This window comes from Muscardinus avellanarius (genome assembly GCF_963383645.1).
Source record: "Muscardinus avellanarius genome assembly, chromosome: 2".
NCBI lineage: Eukaryota > Metazoa > Chordata > Mammalia > Rodentia > Gliridae > Muscardinus > Muscardinus avellanarius.
The window spans coordinates 106279931-106285329 of record NC_137787.1 but is presented as its reverse complement, the minus strand read 5'-3'; the positions used below and the strand labels follow the sequence as shown (position 1 = coordinate 106285329).

Genomic DNA, 5399 nt, shown 5'->3' with positions numbered 1-5399 from the left:
ATGAAAAGATGTTCTTCATCACTGGCCATCAGGGAGATGCAAATCAAAACTACACTGAGATTCCATCTAACCCCAGTCAGAGTGGCAAGCATAAAGAAATCAAATAACAACAAATGCTGGCAAGGATGTGGGGAAAAAGGAACTCTTTTACACTGTTGGTGGGAATTCAAACTAGTTCAACCACTATGGAGATCTGTGTGGAGATTCCTAAGAAAGGTGGGAATAGATCCACCATATGATCCAGCTATACCACTCCTGGGTATCTTTCCAAAGGGGTTGAATTCAAAGAAATACAGCAAAATATGCATACCTATGTTCATAGCAGCACAATTTGTAATAGCCAAAATATGGAATCAACCCAGATCACCATCAACAGATGAATGGATAGCAAAACTCTGGGAAATACACACAATGGAATTCTATCCAGCCATAAAGAAGAACAAAATTATATAATTTGCAAGAAGATGGAAAGCCCTGGAGAACATTATGTTAAGTGAGATGAGCCAAGCACAGAAGAAGGTACATATATTTCCTCTAATATGCCCAAACTAGGAAACAAAAAGGATACCAGTGGGACTCCAGATAATGGAGGGGAAATACCAGCAAAGTTTGAATGGAAAGATAGGAGAAGAGGAAGGCTGATCTTGATTAATGAAGGTCTACATCTGAACATGTGTAAAATTATGAATAAGACATGGTTAATCTGGGCAACCATTGGTGGGAGCGGGGAAGGGAAAACGGGGAAACAGGGGTGGGGGGGAGAAGGCACCAAATATAGTTTAAATGTATACTATTTATGTTCAATAAAAAATTGTTAAAAAAGAAATACCTGGTGTACACACATAATTTCAGAGTGATATCTGAATAATATCTAGTGATAGATATTATTTTGTACCACTCCTGAATTAGAAATAAAAATATCAGTCCTCCCCCAAAAAAGTGCCTGAGAGTAGTTCAGAAGTAGAATTCTCCTCAATACCCCCAAAAGACTAAACAATGAATAAAGTTATGAGATAAATGAACCTTATAGACATAACATAGGTCATATTATCTTTATTTTGGTAATATTGATTTTGAGGTTAGAATGTCCTTGTTGAGTAGCCCTGTCTTTTATTTTGCAGGTGGATTAGCAGTGTTGGACATCTATTTATTACAGTCTGGTGAGACATACCTATAGTTCTGATATCTATTAATACTTATAGACATTGCAAGATATCCCTTGGGTACAAATTTGCTCTGGTTAAGAATTACCATGATCAGCAAAAGACCAAATATACTTATTTAGAGTAAATATTCCAATAAGAAACCAGGCATGGTGGCGCATACTTGTAATCCCACTACTTGGGAGGCTGAGACAGAAAAATCTCAGTAAATAGCCTCCACTAATTACTGAGGCCCTATGCAATTTAGTTTAGAAGTTCAGTTTCCATTCTTTTGGGTAAATACTCAGAAGCAATTTAGTTTAAAAGTTTGGTTTCCATTCTTTTGGGTAAATACTCAGAAATGGTATTGTTGAATCATATGGTAAGTTCACCTCCATTCTTCTGAGGATCTTCAATACTGTTTTCCAAAGTGGTTAACAAATTTGCAGTCCCACCAATATATTAGAGAAACAATTGATGAGGAAAAAGTTAATAAAATGAACAAAATTGATGAGAGATTTTGAGTATATATACATTGGGTATATATACATGCAACAAACCTTTATTTACATTTTAAAAAAATGGTGTAAAGAGAAAAATCTCAGTCATCATATGAAAATGCATACTCTAGCCAATGCGCCTTTCAGTCCAGATCTCAAGCTATGAATAGTTTTTACATTTTTATTTTTAGAACATAAAACAATAAAAATGAATAAACCCAAATATGAAAAATCTTCTGTAAACTACAAAGCCGAAAATGGTTATCATGTAACCCTATATTTGCACTTCTCTGCAACAGAAGAACTAAGAGGAGAGGACTATCATAAGTTATGTTATCCAAAAGACAGTGGAGTGATGGTTTATAATGTTGAAACTAAACAATTATCAACATTGTAATCCATACTCAATAAAATAACATTCACAGCACCAGGGTGCGTTCTCCTCTGGCAGGTCGACCCCTGGGGTGGTCCTCCTCCAGCAGCTCTGCTGTCCAGTGTCTTGGCTGCTCCCTGAGACGCGGGCTCTGGCGGCAGCGCCAAGGAGGATGCCCCGTGAGCTCCCCCAGGACGGGGGCCGCCTACCTCGGCGCGGGGTGTGCATGGGGCTCTTCCAAGCCAAGGACCACTACATCCTGCAGCAGGGCGAGCGCGCTGTGGTGCAGCCGCCGCCATCTGGCGGCCTCCAGCATCGACCCGCTACTGATCTACTTGCTTGGAATCCCATTTTTTGGGATTGGTAGGTGTTATTAGGAAAATTCAACTTCATTCAGATCTTCCACGGTGGCTTATTCTAATTCGGCAGAAAGCATTGGTTTCTTCCAGGAGAACATGAGGTCTGTAAAGTTACCAGAATTGCTGTGCTATCACTTTCTGAAATGGAACCTCAGGATCTTGAGCTAGAGCTCTGTAAGAAGCATCATTTTGGGATAAACAAACCAGAGAAGATTATACCATCTCCTGATGACTCAAAGTTTCTACTGAAGACTTTTACGAATATTAAATCCGTGTCTGCTCCAAATAAAAAGAAAGTTAAGGAAAGTAAAGGAAAGAAGAAGTTGGAGAGAAGATTACTTGAGGACTTGTTGAAGATGTTCATGGACTCAGAATCTTTTTACTATAGCTTGACTTACGACCTGACCAATTCAGTACAGAGGCAGAGCACTGGGGAGACCGACAGCCGTCCCCTCTGGAAAAAGGTTGATGACAGATTCTTTTGGAATAAATATATGATACAAGATCTTACTGATATTGGTACACCGGCGTGGACTTTTGGATTATCCCCATTATCCAAGGCTTTGTGCAGATTGAAGAACTTGTGGTTTATTATAGTGAGTCATCTGATGATGAGAAAAGCAGCCCCGAGACCCCCCACAGGATTCCACCTGTGTAGATGACATTCACCCACGATTTCTAGTGGCTTTCATTTCACACCAGAGTAGGCATAGAGCAAGAATGCACTATAAATGAAGAGGAGTGGATAAAAATGGAAATGTTGCAAATTATGTGGAGACTGAAGAGTTAATTCATGTTCATAATCATACCTTGTCATTTATTCAAACACGAGGCTCTGTGCCTGTCTTTTGGAGCCAGGTTGGGTATCGATATAATCCAAGACCTCGGCTGGACAAAAGTGAAAAGGAAACTGTTGCTTACTTCTGTGCCCATATTAAAGAACAACTGAAAATAAAAAAAAAAACAGGTTATTATTAACTTGTCAGATCAGGCAGGAAGAGAGAAAGTTATTGGTGATGCTTACTTGAAGCAAGTGCTATTTTTTTAACAACTCACACCTCACTTATGTTTCCTTTGACTTCCATGAGCACTGCCGAGGAATGAAGTTTGAGAATGCTCAAACCCTGACTGATGCCATTCATGATATTATTCTTGATATGAAGTGGTGTTGGGTTGATTAAGCTCGGGTCACATGTAAACAAGAAGGGATTTTTCAAGTTAATTGCATGGACTGCCTGGATCGGACCAATGTGGTTCAAGCTGCCATTGCACGAATAGTCATGGAACAGCAGCTGAAAGAAATAGGTGTGATTCCCTGGGAGCAGCCACTACCTGTGAAATGTAATTGAATCTACCAGATAATGTGGGCTAACAATGGTGACTCCATTAGCAAGGAGAAAGAGCATGAAGCTTTGCATAAGGAAAACCAGAGAAGCCACCAGGAACTCATCAGTCAGCTCTTACAGAGTTACATGAAGCTACTACTGCCTGATGATGAGAAGTTCCATGGAGGCTGGGCCCTCATTGACTGCGATCCAAGCCTCATTGATGCTACTCACAGAGATGTGGATGTGCTGTTACTGCGTTCTAACTCAGCCTACTACGTGGCCTATTATGATGATGAAATTGATAAAGTAAACCAGTATCAATGATAAGTCTAGAAGACCTGGAAAAAGTAGAAATAGGTCCTGAACCCACTCTTTTTGGCAAGCCAAAGGTCTCGGGCATGCGACTGCACTACAGATATAAAGAAGCAAGTGGTTACTTCCACATGCTGAGAGCTGTAATGTGTAATCCAGAAGAAGATGGAAAAGACACCCTTCAGTGCATTGCAGAGATGCTGCAGATCACCAAGCAAGCCATGGGATTGGATGTACCTATTATTGAGAAAAAACTTGAGAGGAAAACCTCATAAAAATATCATTGGAATCAGGTCTCAAAACCAAGACTCTTTGGCTCAGGGGAAGAATTTTTTAATGAGCAAATTTGCATCTCTAAATCAAAAAGTAAGGCAGACCAAATCCAATGTAAATATTGGCAATCTATGAAAGTTAGGAAACTTTACAAAACCTAAAATGAAAGTTAATTTTCTAAAGCCAAACTTAAAAGTCAATCTTTGGAAATCAGGTAGTAGTCTTGAGACTCTGGAAAGCTCAGGAGTGATGGATAATAAGGTCCAGGCAGAGTCTGATGGGGACATGTCTTCAGATAATGACTCCTACCACTCTGATGAATTCCTTACACATTCCAAGTCTGATGATGACAAGTAACTAGCCAATTCCTTAGAGAGTAGGGCCAGTAGATTACGTTCTTCCTGGCTGTGGTATCATTGCTTCTGCACCTCGATTAGGCAGTTGGTCCCAGTCTGTGAGCAGCACTGATATGAGCAGTCATGCTCCTTCAGAAGTTCCTGTTGCACCTGGAAGTGGGCTTATAAAAGGCCAGGAGTCTCCTTTCAAGAAAAGTCCCTAAAACTACTTTTACGATGATAACTCTGACCACAAAGAACCAGGCCTCTAGAACCCATGCAGAAGAGCTACATGGCGTCTTCCAGCAAGTGTTGGTTTCTTTGGTATCTTTGAGAGCCTTACTCTATCAAAGAAATGATTCTCAGCTGAACATTATGTCTGTTGTGACTTTGAGCTTTCCATTTGTTATTTATTAGTGGTGTTTTTGTTTTGAAGTGTCAAACCTTGTGACTAATAAAATAAAGTATCATTAAAAGCAAAAAATAAAATAAAATATCATTCACAAATAAAGATAAAACATAAAATTTTCAAATAAAGACTAAAATATCTTTATCTTCTGTAACTACTGAACAAGAAAATTCTATTTGAAGAAATTTGCATGAGATAGAAAATTAAAGGGAAAATTGCATAAAATGCTTTAAAAACACAAAGTTTTCAACTGATGGTTAACTGCTTTAGGAAAATAACATACTGTAGGGTCTGTAGCTTGAAATGAAATATAATGACTAAAATTGTAAAAAAGATGAAAGAGCCGGGCGTGGTGGGGCACGCTTATA

General features: G+C 39.2%; 1 pseudogene across 1 annotated transcript; it reads left to right on the top strand.

The window, feature by feature from the left end:
• Positions 1-2241: 2241 nt before the first annotated feature.
• On the top strand, positions 2242-4846 carry LOC308259259 (phosphatidylinositide phosphatase SAC2-like; annotated as a pseudogene). The gene has a single exon. The product of its transcript is annotated as a phosphatidylinositide phosphatase SAC2-like (transcript).
• Positions 4847-5399: the final 553 nt, after the last annotated feature.